This window comes from Oryctolagus cuniculus, chromosome 1, assembly GCF_964237555.1.
Source record: "Oryctolagus cuniculus chromosome 1, mOryCun1.1, whole genome shotgun sequence".
NCBI classification, from domain to species: domain Eukaryota; kingdom Metazoa; phylum Chordata; class Mammalia; order Lagomorpha; family Leporidae; genus Oryctolagus; species Oryctolagus cuniculus.
Window position 1 is genome coordinate 163,447,621 of NC_091432.1, and position 15,251 is coordinate 163,462,871.

At 42.3% G+C, this 15,251-nt stretch overlaps 1 protein-coding gene across 14 annotated transcripts in view; it reads left to right on the top strand.

Annotated features, from left to right (window-relative positions):
- Window positions 1-15,251, top strand: part of LOC138844174 (uncharacterized) — a 411,900-nt gene that overhangs the window by 187,083 nt on the left and 209,566 nt on the right. For 12 of the 14 annotated variants that reach the window (XR_011379722.1, XR_011379723.1, XM_070051340.1 and 9 more), the window contains one exon: window positions 1,894-1,988. The exons of 1 other annotated variant lie outside the window; for it this stretch is intronic. The gene's annotated coding sequence lies outside the window, so the exon portion shown is untranslated. The remainder of the gene's footprint in view (window positions 1-1,893; window positions 1,989-15,251) is intronic. One more of the 14 variants, XM_070051348.1, reaches the window with a different exon arrangement.

A 15,251-nucleotide genomic window follows, 5' to 3' on the forward strand; every position in this document is an offset into this window, starting at 1 on the left:
TCCAGATCTCCCATATGGGTGGTAAGGACCCAAATCACTTGAGCATCCCCTGCTGCTTCCCAGATCTACATTAGCAAGAAGCTGGAATCAGGAGCTGGAGCCAGATATCGAACCCAGGCCCTCTGATGTGGGCATCTTAACCCACTAAAGACCAACTGCATGGAAAGTATGATTTTTAAAAATTTTTAACCGTGTGACTTTGAGCAAGTAAATATTTCTTGATCTCAGTTTTCTTATTGAAAATTGTGAAGCTACTGACTTTATGTAGTTTGTAATTACTTTTAGCTCTTAAAAGAAATCAGGCCCAGGGGTCACAACCTGAAGCATTTAGAGCTAGCTCAGGATCTTGGTTTTGTTTCTTGGACTAAAGACTAATGTTATTCTAAGTTTTTCCCCACCCCACCTGCTGATTTAGACCTCTGATGTTTCTGCCTCGCCCTTAACAACCTTTATTTACCATGATTCTTTGTTGCAGCTGTTTTTACAAGTTGATGAGCCCAGTTCTATAGTGGAGTATGTATTTGCTAACCTGCCAGAACAGGAGGGACTCATACTCTTTGTGGAGATTTGAATGCAGCAGCAGTTGAGGCCTTCCATGTACTTCACTGTGATTTCAGGCCTACATTTGTGGTGTTCTTAGAACAGAATAAAGGAAAGGGTTGTGGGTTTAAAAGCAAACAACCTGACATCCAAATATCTTGGTTTTCCTTCTCCCAGTGTGGTTCTGGAGAAGAAAATAAGGAAAGAGGGTTAACGAATGATTCCTTTGGGTCATGTTGTAGCTTGAGAAATTTATACACACACACACACACACACACACATATAATCTCACCAAATCTTTGTAGTAGATGTATTATCCCCAGTGTGTCAGTGGTGAAACTGAGGCTCAGAGATACGAATACATTGCAGAAGGACACATGACAGATACATATGTCAGTTGTGTCTGTGCTGAAGAATTAGGCCTAATTTTTTCAATTATATTGAATCACAAAATCATTTCTAACCTCCCCAAGCTTAGCATGCAGATGGCGTTTAACTTTCCTACAAAGGTTAAAATAGATGGGATATTTTATTTACCCTTCTCATTGGGTCTGATTTTCTTTTCTATTTTAAACTTCATTGTATTTTTTTTGTCTTTTACCCTCTGGAAGAACAGCCTGATGTTTGCAGGTTCGCTGGTTTGCCACTGGGTGTCTTTGAACTTTTATAGAAATTGCTAAAATAGCACATAGAAAAAGAATGAGAGAAAGGAGATACGAGAGATTTTTCAGCAACATCAGGCCATGACCCGTATGGAAATGTCTCCCTGTGGGTCATGGCCAATGCCACAGCGTAGGTAACCCAACACCTCTTCCGTTTCCATTGGGCAGACCATGTTAGCTTTTTATTTAAGATAACATCATTCACCTTGACTAAGTCAACTCTCTTGTTTCCATTTTCTTTGTTTTAACTTTCTTGTCCACACTCATAATACCATTACTAGTTCTTTAAAATACTGGAAGTTAAAATAATTGCTAACTATCTCAGTGTGAATAGTCGAGCCAAACGTTTGTAAACACTTTTTAGTGAAATGATGGGCCATTTGTTTGAGAAGCAATTCTCATGTCTCCAGTGCACCAACTGAATCGGTCCTAGTTTCCCTGGGTGGCAACTATGCATTGGAGAGAATTTGCCTTCCGTATGTGCTGGCATAGGATTAACTCAAGGATGTATACAAAATACTCCCTGGGATATTTACCTTCAAATGGCCTCATCTGAAAATAATTACAGTAAACTTACACTTTCCGTATCTTGTGATAAAAAATATTGATAAATATATTGTGAGTAGCATCTTTGAAACAGTTGGCCTCAAGCTTTTCAAGCTCTTGTTTGCATCTCTTTTTCTTTTCCTAGAAAGGAATAAGAATGATGTGAAACGTACATTCACTCAGCAGAGGGGGATATGGAAAATCCACTTTAGAAAGTTCATACAAAAATGGAATTAAGAGGTAAGTTTATTTTGGTGGAAAACATTTTGAAAGTCATGCATAGTCTTTTTTTATAATACACATTTCCCTTGAAATTTTAAGCCCTGTATATTTGTTTGTGTGTGTATTTTTTGCCTGTCTTTGTCCTGTTTCTCTACTCCCACTCCTGAGTTCTGCCAGTTACTAGCTCTTGTGTCCTTGGGCTAGTTGCTTGTTCACCTGAGCTTGATTGTGTGCTACTGTGGTGTACTTGGAAGTAGTCAACCTCAACTGGGGGTCACTTTGGACCTATAGGAGACATTTGGTAGTGGTTGGAGATATTTTTGGTTGTCACAGCTGTGTGGGGTTTCTTGCTGGCTTCTAGTGGGTGGAGCCTGGAATGTTACCAGAAGTGCATGGGACAGGACATTCTTCCTGGCCCCCAGCAGAGACACAGGTTAATAGAGCCAAGAATGAGAAACTCTTCTGTAGAGGTTGTGGTGATGAACAACTTTAGTTTAGGTGCTTTGCAGATTTTTTAGGGCTGTGACATATAGAGTGTGACAGACATGGGTGCTAATTCTGATTAAAACTAATAGTATCTAATGTGCCCCAAGCACCATGTAGAATCTGGGATTCCGTTTTTCTTTTATTAAAATCCATTGGGCTTCATAATCTTAGAGACCATTTCTGGCTCTGAGAATCTATTTGAGAAAAGCATTATATGATAATTGAACCCAAAATTGGCAAAATCAAGAGTTGCTATTTTCAGCAATTTTCAGCCCTCATGTAGATCACTGACCTGAATCTTTGTTCCCCAGATAATCTTGAGGTTTCCTGACAGACGAAGCTGGGGAGTGGCATCTTCACCTATAAACAAGAGTCTTTTTCTTTGTTTTAGGAACAGAATGTACCCTAGAATAGTGATTCTCTACTGTGGTTACCAGAATCATTTGGCTCATTGAAAAAGTACAGGGCCTGGGCATCTGTAACTTTACTATGCCCTTCAGATAATTCTGATATATACATATGTTTAAGGATCACTCATAAAGAGTGCTAGTTCTCAAACTTGGCTTTAATTTTAGAATATATATTTTTGTCATGTAATTCATTTAAGGAGAGGGCCCTTAGCTTGAAATCCTCTTTGAAGGCATCAGTATGCATGAGAATAACATATAATGAACTCACAGAAACATGTTAGAATTTCAGATATGTTCCTCACGGATGGTGCCCACAGTAGGGTCCTAACATCACTCGAATATTGAAAATGAAAGATCATGAAGGGTTAACGAAGGCCATCAAATGGAGATATGTATGTGACAGACACATTCTGGTCACATAGCAATATAAGGCTTAAAATACCTTTGATCTTTGGTACTGTTGCATAAAACACTCCTACTTGGTTTTAGACATAAAGAAATACACGTTTTAGCATCATCTTAATTCCTTTTCCTTCGTGAAAAATTACACTGAAGAAATTTAGAGATGAGAATAGAAGGTAAAATATTAAATTGATTTGTTTTCTTTATGATGAAGGCACTTCCCTTCATGGTTTGTTAAATCAATTAATTTGCTATCTGACATAGAGCAAGTGTTTGCCCAAAGGATGAATGGAAATGTTTAATATTCTGTTACTTTAGTGAAACCTGTAATACTTCTTGCATACCTGGAGTCAACTAGGAGCAATCAACCCCATCACCTTTCAAAATTGAGATTTCCTTTGATCCTGTCTATGACTGGTAATGAGGTCTTGAGAACTTTCAGGAATAGTTTTTGGGCCACTTGTTCCCCCTCTCAGTGAGCTACAGTGTCTTGCAGGCACATGGCAGACATTCAAGGCATATTTTAGTTTATTTTAAATTCCCATTTGGAAGGAGTTGAGGCACACATGTGGCAGATGAGTCACTTGTCCCAAGGGCACAGCCTGAGGTTACTTTTTCCATCTGAGCCCAGAAAGGTCCTGGCCTTCCTGTGGTTGGAGTCCTCTGTGTCTCTCTGGCATTTTCCATTTGAGGAAGATGAAAAGGTATGCATCCTGGCAAGGACTGTGTCTTAGTCTTCTTGGGGGTACTGTCACAACATACCGCAGACTTGTTGGTTCATCCAGCAGGCATTCATCTCTTATAGTTCTGAAGGCTGAAAGTTAGAGGTGAGGGTGACACTGTGGTTAGGATACTGTGATGACCCTCCCTTCCTGTTTGGGCGACAGCCACCTTCTAGCTGTGTCTTCTGTTAGGACTGGGGAGAAAAAGAGAGAAACTTCTTCATCTTCTCATAAGGACACAAATCCCATAACGTGTGCCTCGGACTCACAGCCTCATTTGACTCTAATTGTATCCTAAAGGCCCAATCCACAAATATCATGTTGTAGGTTAGGACTTAAGTATATGACTTTTGGGTAAACTCACTTCAGTCCATAGGCTGGCTGTATATTCATAAGCTTCTGGGCTACTGAGACAGCTGGAAGTTAGTAGGTCCATTCCACATGACACTCTTCCCAACTTACTGTTTTATTTTTAATTGACAAAAATTTTATTTCATTGTCATGTACAGCATATTTTGAAATAGATACACATTGTGGGGTAGTTAAACTGAACTGGTTAGCATACACATCATCTCACATATGTATCACCTTTTTTGTGCTGAACACATTAAAAATCTACTCTCTTAGTTATTTTCAAGACTACAGTACCTTGTTATTAGCAGTAATCATGATATTGTAGAATGGAGTCTTGGACTTGTACCTGCCATCTCACTGAAATTTTATGTTCTTTGATCAACATCTCCCTAACCCTACAAGACTTCCACTCCATTCCCAACCCCTGATAACCACCTTTCTAATCTCTGTTTCCATGAATTCAATTTTGTGGGATTTCATATACGTATGAGATCATGTGGTATGCATCTTTCCATGCCTTACTTACATTAATTACCAGAGTATCCTCTGGGTTCATCTAGATTATTGGAGATGCGAAGATGTCCTTCTCTTTTATGGATGAGTGCTACTGTATACATGAACCACATTTTGTTCATCATATGTTAATGGAGACTTAGGTGGATTCCACATAGTGGATATTGTGAATAAAGCTGAAGAGAACATGGGAGTGCAAATATGTCTTTGACATATTGTTTTCATTTCCCTGCATGTGTAACCAGTAATGAGATTGCTGGATTACATGATAATTCTGTTTAACTTTTTGAGGAACTTCCATGCTGTTTTCCACAAAGGCTGTGCTAATTTATATTCCTTCCAATAGTATTCAAGTTTCTCCTTTGCCTACAGTGTCATTTGTTACCTTTCATCTTTTTTCTTTTTTTCAAAGATTTTATTTATTTTATTATTTGAGAGGTAGAATTATAGACAGTGAGAGGGAGAGACAGAGAGAAAGGTCTTCCTTCCATTGGCTTACTCCCCAAATGGCCGCAACAGCTGGAGCTGTGCCCATTAGAAGCCAGGAGGCAGGAGCTTCTTCCTGGTCTCACATGTGGGTGCAGGGGCCCAAGGACTTGGGCCATTTTCCACTGATTTTGCAGGCCACAGCAGAGAGCTGGATTGGAAGTGAAGCAGCCAGGACTCAAACTGGTGGCCATATGGGATGCCAGCACCTCAGGTGGAGAATTAACCTACTGTGCCAAGGGGTGACAGCCCTGCCTTTCATCTTTTTGAAAAAACAGTCATTCTAATTGTTGTGAGGTGATATCCCCAATGATTTTAATTTGCATTTCCCTGATGATCAGTGATGTTGAGCATCCTTTCATATACTTGTTGGTCATTTGTATGTCTTGAGAATGTCGTTTCAACTCCTTTGTCGATTTCAAAATTGGGTTATTGTTTTTTTGCTACTGAGTTGTCTGTGGTTTGCAAATAATTTCTCCCATTTCGGTTGTTACTTACTCTTTCGATTGTTTCCTTTGTTGTGCAGGTGATTTTTAGTTTGATGTTGTCTCATTTGTCTATTTTGCTTTTGTTACCTGTGCTTTTGAAATCTTATAAAAAAAAATCATTGCCCAGACCCATGTAATAACATTTCCTCATGTTTCTTCTAGTACTTTTACAGTTTAGCTATTGTGTTTAAATCATGACTCCATTTTGAGTTGATTTCTGTATATTTTGTGAGACGGCTCTTACTTCATTTGTTTGCATGTGGATATCTAGTTTCTGCAACACTACTTATTAAAGAGAGTATTTTTTTCCATTGTGTTTGCTTGACATCTTTGTCAAAAATCAGTTGGCCATTAATGTGTGGATTCATTTTTGATTTCTGGACTGTTCCATTGGTTGATATGTCTGGTTTATGCTAGTGCCATGCTGTCTTCTTTACTGTAGCTTTGCAGTACGTTTTCAAGTCAGGTACTATGACGCCTCTAGCTTTTTTTTTTTTTTTTTTCCCACAGGCAGAGTGTACAGTGAAAGAGAGAGACAGAGAGAAAGATCTTCCTTTTCTATTGGTTCACCCCACCAATGTCCGCTGTGGCTGGCATGCTGTGGCCAGTGCACCACGCTGATCCGAAGCCAGGAGCCAGGTGCTTCTCCTGGTCTCCCATGCGGGTGCAGGGCCTAAGGACTTGAGCCATCCTCCACTGCCTTCCTGGGCCACAGCAGAAAGCTTGACTGGAAGAGGAGCAACTGGGACAGAATCTGGCGCCCCGACCAGGACTAGAACCCAGTGTGCCGGCACCACAAGGCGGAGGATTAGCTTATTGAGCTGCGGTGCTGGCTTCTAGCTTTGTTCTTTTTGTTAAAGATTACTTTGGCCTTGGGGCCGGGCCGTGGCTCACTTGGTTAATCCTCCACCTGTGGCGCCAGCATCCCATATGGGTGCTGGTTCTAGCTCTCTGCTGTGGCCCAGGAAGGCAGTGGAAGATGGCCCAAGTGCTTGGGTCCCTGAACCCACATGGGAGACCAGGAGGAGGCTCCTGGCTCCTGGCTTCAGATCAGGTGCAGTGCCAGCTGTGGTGGCCATTTAGTGGGGGTAAACCAATGGAAGGAAGAACTTTCTGTCTGTCTCTCTTACTGTATATAACTCTACTTGTCAAATAAATAAAATTTAAAAAAATTGCTTTGGCCATTCATGGTCTTTTGGGGTTTCATATAAATTTTAGAATTGTTTTTTCTATTTGTGTTAAAAATGTCATTTGAATTTTAGAGATTGCATTTAATCTGTGATCATTTAGGGTACTATGGGCATTTTTTTCAAAGAATTATTTTATTTATTTGAAAGAGTTACAGAGAGAGGTAGAGCCAGAGAGAGAGAGAGAGAGAGATCCATTCCACTGATTCACTCCCCAAATGACCACAGTGGCTAGAGCTGAGCTGATCTGAAGCCAGGAGCCAGAAGCTTCTTCCCAGGCCATAGCAGAGAGCTGGAAGAGAAGAGAAGCAGCTGGGTCTCGAACTGGCACCCATATGGAGTTCCGGCGCTATAGGCTGGGGCTTTAACCCACTGCACCACAGTACTGGCCCCAAGTATGGACATTTTAACAGTATTAATTCTTCCAGTCCATGAACACAAGGTATTTTTCCATTTTTTTTGTATCTTTGATTTCTTTCATTAGTGTTTTATAATTTTTAATACCTTTTACCTCCTTGGTTAAATTTATCCCTAAGTATTTTAATTTTTGTAGTTATTGTAAATGAGATTGTTGTCTTGATTTTGGGATGATAGTTCATTGTTAGTGTATGATTGTATCCAGACTTTTATTAGTTCTAATAGTTTTTTGTTGGAGTCTTTAGGGTTTTGAATGTATAAAATCATATTTTCACAGCACCACCCTGTAAGTCCAATCTCATTCTCTGCTCAGAGCTCTGAAGTGGCTTCCCATGTTGCCTAGGGTAAAAGCCAATGTACTTACATAGTTTACAAAGTCCTCTGTGATCTGGCCCCTTTACCCCTTTGTTGGCTCACTATACTGCAGCAAACTACTCTTGTTGCTTGTCCTTTGAACCAATAAACACACTGCTGCCTCAGGGCCTTTGTACTAGTTGCTTATTCTGCTGAGAGTCCTCAAATTTCAAATGCACAAATCATGTTCGCTTCCTCTTTCTCTTTCAAGTCATTGATCAAATATTACCTTTACACTTAATCTTACCTTAAAAGCTCTATTTAAAATTGTTACTCCTTTATTGGACTGCTTGAAACACTTGCCTTGCTAATTTTTTCTCCATAGTGCTTAGCAAAATCTTATAGGCAAATCTTGATTCATTTTCTTTATTGTATGCCTATGCCCTTTAGATCATAAGCTCCATCAAGGCAGGGATTTTTAGTTTGTTTGACTTCACGTTTCTAGATTTCAGCTAGGTCCTGGCATGTGGTAGCTGTTCAGTAGCTGTATTTTGAATACATTCATTTTCTTTCTGGGGCAAAGAAGAGGGAGCCCCTGGAGTTGTAGTAAGTTCAGAATTACCTAATTAAATGCTTTTCATTCCATGTACTTCTGTTCTGGGTTGTGCTACACTTTGTAAATGCTTGAGTACAGGACACATAGTGTTTGTTTTAGCAGTGTTAATACCTTAAATGAATTAAACACATGTCCCTATTGACCTACCAAATGCCCCAAATAATGATTTCTAAGTATTCTCATTTTGTTCAGTGTTCACCATGTCCCCAACACTGGACTAAGTATGTGCATTATTGGCTCATTTCTGCTGTCTTATAGCCTTATATGAGTAGGAAATGTTAATATGCCCATTTTGCATTTGAGGTACTGAGAGAGTGTTGGAGGTAGATCCAGGCTTTTTTGGGAGAGAGTGTCCAGGGGAAAGGAATAACATACTTGAAGATTGAGAAGAAAGCACATACAGGATACATTGGAGCACTGGAGGGCATCCAGAATGGTGGGAATAGAGAGTGTACGCTTGAATCATTTTTATTCAAGTTAACAATGGAAAGTTCAGGTTAAGGATAGTAGATTCATAGTTGTAAAATACTTGACGTCCATCATCTTACTAGTTCCTATAAATCTATCTTGGCTAATATTTCACTTTAGATTTTAAAGCCTATGGGGGATGGCATCATGGTACATTGGGTTAATCCTCTGCCTGTGGCACCAGCATCCCATATGGGTGCCGGTTCTAGCCCTGGTTGCTCCTTTTCCAGTCCAGTTCTCTGTTATGGCCTGGGAAGGCAGTGGAGGATGGCCTAAATGCTTGGGCTCCTGTACCCAAATGGGAGACCAGGAGGAAGCGCCTGACTTCTGGCTTTGGATCGACGCAGCTCTGTCCGTTGCGGCCATTTAGGTAGTGAACCAATGGAAGGGAGACCTTTTTGTCTGTCTTTGTATCTGTCTCTGTCTGTAATTCTACCTGTCAAATAAATAAATAAATAAAAAAGATTTTAAAGCCTATGAAAGCCTAACTATCTTATAATTATTCCACCCCGTTATAGGGAGTTTTTCCATTGATTTCACTTAAGTTATTCGTTTTTTACTGGACATCTCTAAAACTGGAGATATATAGACTTTCTTTATTTAAAACAATGTATACTAAAAATTTAGTTTTTGCTAATTTTCAGACATGGTAGAATATACACAGTCATTAGCCTGTTTGGTTCTGTTTCACCATCATCAAATGGAACTTGGTATAGAAGTTCATATCTACAGCTACTTGTTAGAATTATTATTCAAATCAAAGGTTGAACAGGAGAGTTAAAGGGGAGAATTTTCCTTTGGTTGTAAATATCTGAAGTAGCGGTTATAGAGAAGAATTGGGGAAAAAAATCCCTCAAACCAAAATTGGTTAAAAAAATGATGCTAGTTGTATAAATAAAGTCATTCTTGATTTTTGTCTACATGTAGCCAAGGTATTTTTGTGGTATTGGATGTGTTGTTAATTAAGTTTGTATATTTTTTTTATTTTTTTTTTATTTTTGACAGGCAGAGTGGACAGTGAGAGAGAGAGACAGAGAGAGAAAGGTCTTCCTTTTGCCGTTGGTTCACCCTCCAATGGCCGCCGCTGCAGCCGGCGCACCGCGCTGATCCGATGGCAGGAGCCAGGATCCAGGTACTTTTCCTGGTCTCCCATGGGGTGCAGGGCCCAAGCACCTGGGCCATCCTCCACTGCACTCCCTGGCCATAGCAGAGAGCTGGCCTGGAAGAGGGGCAACTGGGACAGAATCCGGCGCCCCGACTGGGACTAGAACCCGGTGTGCCGGCGCCGCAAGGTGGAGGATTAGCCTATTGAGCCACGGCGCCGGCTATTTTTGTTGTAAGTTGGTAATTTGTTTATAACAAATAGAAACAATAGAAAACACTACATAATAATACAAAATTTTTACAAAATTGGAATTGCACTCATAATGAGTTTAAAACATAATCCTTTGTAATAATCTAGAACATATTGTCATCATGGCAGAATTTGTAAATAATAGTTTATAGAATTTTGTAATTTGTATATAAACTATTAGGAAGGGAAGTTAATTTTCAAGATTCATTTATTCATTCATGTCACATAGGGTAAATGCCAGGCCTGTGCTAACCACTGCAAAGAGTAAAGCAGCATTTTTCCATTGTGGGGTTTACATCCTGGTGGAGAGGAACAGACCATAAACAACCCAGTAAACATACAGAATATCACGTGCTGACAATTTCTAAGACAGTGTTCAGGGACGGGGTGATATGGCTTGAGGTGGATGTTGCTATGGAATACATGCATTAGAAGGAAAAAAAGGGATTATCTCCCAAATGGCTAACCAGCCAGCTAGTAAGGAGTATGGTGTAGTATTTAGTGGCTCCCCTATAAACCTGGTAACCTATTTCCATCTCAGACCAAATATCTGACCCTGGATTTGTGACATTTTGTGAGACCCAGTTTATTCAGTTGTTAAAGGAGACAGTTGGGGCTGGTGCTGTGGTGTAGAGGATTAAGCTGCCGCCTGCAGTGCTGGCATCGCATATGGGCGCTGGTTCAAGTCCTGGCTGCTCCACTTCCAATCCAGCTCTCTGCTATGGCCTGGGAAAGCAGTAGAAGGTGGCCCAAGTCCTTGAGCCCCTGCATCTGTATGGGAGACCCAGAAGAAGCTCCTGGCTCCTGGCTTTGGATTGGTGCAGCTCTGACCATTGCAGCCAATTGAGGAGTGAACCAATGGATAGAGGACCTGACTCTTTCTCTGCCTCTCTTTCTATCTCTGTGTAACTCTGACTTTCAAACAAATAAATAAATCTTTTAAAAAAAGAGGAGAAGCCGGCGCTGTGGCTCAATAGGCTAATCCTCCACCTTGCGGCGCCGGCACACCGGGTTCTAGTCCCAGTCGGGGCGCCGGATTCTGTCCCGGTTGCCCCTCTTCCAGGCCAGCTCTCTGCTATGGCCAGGGAGTGCAGTGGAGGATGGCCCAGGTGCTTGGGCCCTGCACCCCATGGGAGACCAGGAAAAGTACCTGGATCCTGGCTCCTGCCATCGGATCAGCGCGGTGCGCCGGCTGCAGCGGCGGCCATTGGAGGGTGAACCAACGGCAAAGGAAGACCTTTCCCTCTCTCTCTCTCTCACTGTCCACTCTGCCTGTCAAAAAAAAAAAAAAAAAAAAAGAGGAGATAGTTATACAAGTAGGTTCTTGAGTTCCTCTCTGTGTATTTCTGGCTGTATCTGAGAAGAAATGAATACTAGACTATAGACAGGCTGAGGATTCTCAACCTTAGTTGAGAAGTGCTGGGAGGCAAGGCTGTACTACGATATGGAGATTGTTATTACGGTTAGTAACAACAGCATTCCCATTCTCTTTCCTAAGGCTGAATAGTGGCCCCTGAAGATACCAGGTCCTACCTAGTCCCTGGAACTGTGATTTCTGCCTTATTTGGAAGTTTTTTTTTTTTTTTTTTTACAGGCAGAGTGGACAGTGAGAGAGAGAGACAGAGAGAAAGGTCTTCCTTTGCCGTTGGTTCACCCTCCAATGGCCGCCGTGGCTGGCGCGCTGCGGCCGGCGCACCGCGCTGATCCGATGGCAGGAGCCAGGAGCCAGGTGCTTTTCCTGGTCTCCCATGGGGTGCAGGGCCCAAGCACCTGGGCCATCCTCCACTGCACTCCCTGGCCACAGCAGAGGACTGGCCTGGAAGAGGGGCAACCGGGACAGAATCCGGCGCCCCGACCGGGACTAGAACCTGGTGTGCCGGCGCCGCTAGGCGGAGGATTAGCCTAGTGAGCTGGAAGGTTTTTGAAATTGTGATTAGGCATATCTGTGTAGGGACATCTTGGATTGTTTGGGTGGTCCCTGTAGGGAAGGCTTTTGATGCTCCCCTCTCCTGTGAGAAAGAACATTCTGTGCTGTGGGGGTAGCTTCTGGGATAGGCATCCCTGTACCCACCCCCCCCACAACTCATGCAAAGGGTAAACATCTTAAGTAGAATCTAGTGGGGAGGGTAAAGGTATGCTGAATACAGCTGCAGCTTGCGTCTTTGATACCTAGACTTCTGGAACCAACTATGATTGTGTTCCTCAGGTAATATTTAACATGGGGTACTCTGGCCAGACAATGTAGATTATTGATATTCCAATCAACTGACTGGTAGTCACTGGTGCTCACTTCCCTTTCTCAAGTAATTGCCTCTGCCAGTTGGACTTTTGGGTAATTTCTTTGGAATTAACTAACATTATGAGTGAGACCTCTTGGGCTTCAGGCTCCTGCAGCATGACAGACCTTAAATGCAATCACCTGTGAGCATGTAAGAGCGGCAGAGAAAGATTTGACTCATGCAGAGGAGACCATGAGAAGACAGAGCAGAGAAGGATTTGAGGATGCTGGCCTTGAAGATGAGGTGAGGTGGGCATAAGCCACCAGAATCTTGGAGAGACAAGGAAAGGATTCTCTTCTGGAGCTCTCAAGTGGAGCATGGCCCTGTCACATGCTGGTGTCAGCCAAGTGTACCAGGCTTTGGGTTTCTGGGCTCCAGAACTGTGAATAAATATACCTGTGTTGTTTTAAACCACTATATTTGTAACTTGTTATAGGAGGCTAAGGAGATGAATATATATAAACTTGTCCCAGTTTTATGTGGCCACAGGTCCCCTTTGGCTGATGGAATGGGTATCTTTAAGGGCCAGTGCCTGCTTTTCCATTTGGTGATGGACAGGTTTGGAGATGGTGGCTTCCTTGTCATCCTGGTATTTGAGGTTTCTCCAGAAAGGTACACAAACATACACTTCCAAAAATTTGTGGAAAAAATAGAATTAGATGATGAGTTTATTCTGTTGCATCAAGATAAAGACTTGCTAATTTATTGATAAAGATCTCAAAGTGCTACCTTGAGAATCCTTGATTGTGTATGCAGAGCCCCATGTATCATGCATATCATAACACACATTTTCCATGAACTTTTTGAAGATCACTCAGATGCATGGATTTTGGAATTGTTTGCATCACATAGGCTTTTCTTTTCATTCTGTTTTCCACAAACTTGATGAAGTACTCTTGTGTGTCTGTGAGTCTTACTAGAATTGTCTCATGTGATTATGGAGAGTGCGAAGCCCCACAATCTGTCTTCTGCATGCAAAGAAGTTGGGTATTCCAAGGTGTAATGCAGCATGGCTCTGAGACCAGAACACCAAGGGGGCTTATAGTGTAGGTCCCTCTGAATCAGAAAACCAGGAAACCAGGAGTGCCCGTTCTCAGGGCAGAAGATGGGTGTCCCATTCAGAGGGAGTGAACTTGCCCTTCCTCCACCTTTCTGTTCTTTTCATGCCTTCAGTGAACTGGATGGTGCCTGCCAAGGTTAGTGAGGGTGATCATCGTTACTCAGCCTGTTGTTTCAAATGGTAGTCTGTCTGAAACACCCTCCCAGACACACCCAGAAAGAACATTTTATCAAGCTCTCTGGGCAACCCTGTCAAGTTGACTCATAAAGCTTAACCATACACCTTGGGGTCTGATGGCCATGTTGAGCAGAGCTCTCCTGTAGACACATAAATGGCAAGGGTGTGACTGAAAAATTAGTCTCATTATTTAAAGCTCCTGAGACTTGGGGATAGTTTTGCCAGACTCTTCTGACTAGAGACAGGACAGCTGTTGAATGCCACTGAAATATTCCCAGCAATTCTCTGTGGTACGGTTTACTCTTCAGTTCTCTACTAGTCCCTGGAACCTTGACACCTGTATGCCACCAAAAGCAGGACAGGCTCAAGTCATGTCTTTGAGATCCGTAGTGTCCTCTGTGACTGATGCAGACAGGCAGAGAAATACCGTGCCATTCATCCCTTCCTGAAAGACTTCTCTGGCCTTCTGTGTACTAATGTGCTCTTGAGCTCGCTGGGATGAGGGTGTGAGAGGCAATGTTTGGAATCCCTTTTGGGGCAGAATGAGGCAGATCCAAGGTGAGACCATGAGGCCATGACACTGTTTGCAGGTATTGTTCACACCAGATTTCCTCACCCAACCAAGCCATTGGCAAACCAGGGCTGGGACAGTTTTAAAACTGTTTCCTTCTCCATCTGTAGTGAGTTGTATCAGTAAAGCAGATTAACATGCAGCTTGCAGATGTTTCTCTGACGAAAGAGGGCAGTAGGCTTTCAACACACGATGATGAGAGTCTCCTGAGGTTTCCTTAGTCCCTGTGTTCACCACTCTCCTCTTCCAGTGCACTTGCCCAAAAACCTGGATGTGGCCAGTGGCTTGAACTTTGGAACCCTGTTCCTAGTTCTGATTTTGGATGGGTTCCACCTCTCAGTTTTTCCAGATATTTTTCCACGTCTGCAGTGGTTGAGATCCCACCGTGGAGCACTTGGAGTGCACAGGCTCCCTGCTTTTGATGAGTCGTCATCCCTGGAAAGACTTGTGTACTTTTAAGATATGAGACCACATGGATCTTTTATGAGAAGAAAGTTTGCCAAAAGTGAAGAATCAGCCTGAGCCTTCAAGTGACCTGGATAATGAAAGAAGAAAAAAATAATCAGTAAAAAGAAGGGCCTTTGCTGGCCCCCACGCTTTGTACAACCTAGAAGAAAACCATGTCCTTTTGGCATTGTTGAGTACCTGGGAGACATCCCAGAGTGGGCCCACTCTTGCCCACCTCCCACAACCACTCCCTGGTCCAGTCACCGTGCAGAGCCTTCCCCACTGAGTGTGTTCTGGATCCCCTTTCACTCTGACTTCAGCCATGGGATTGCTTTGGGCCAGGGGTATACCAGCTCTCTGGAAAAAGAAATCTTCATTTTTTCATTTCATTCTTTCAGCACTTTAATAGCTGGCTCACAAAGTTCCTGAGTATCTGACAACTGCCTCTTGGAAATGGCAGAGGCTACCTCTAGCTTCTGTTACTCTGAGCCGATGAGATACTAACAAATATAAAGCAGACAGAGGTTTAGAAAGTGCTTGTGGGAACACT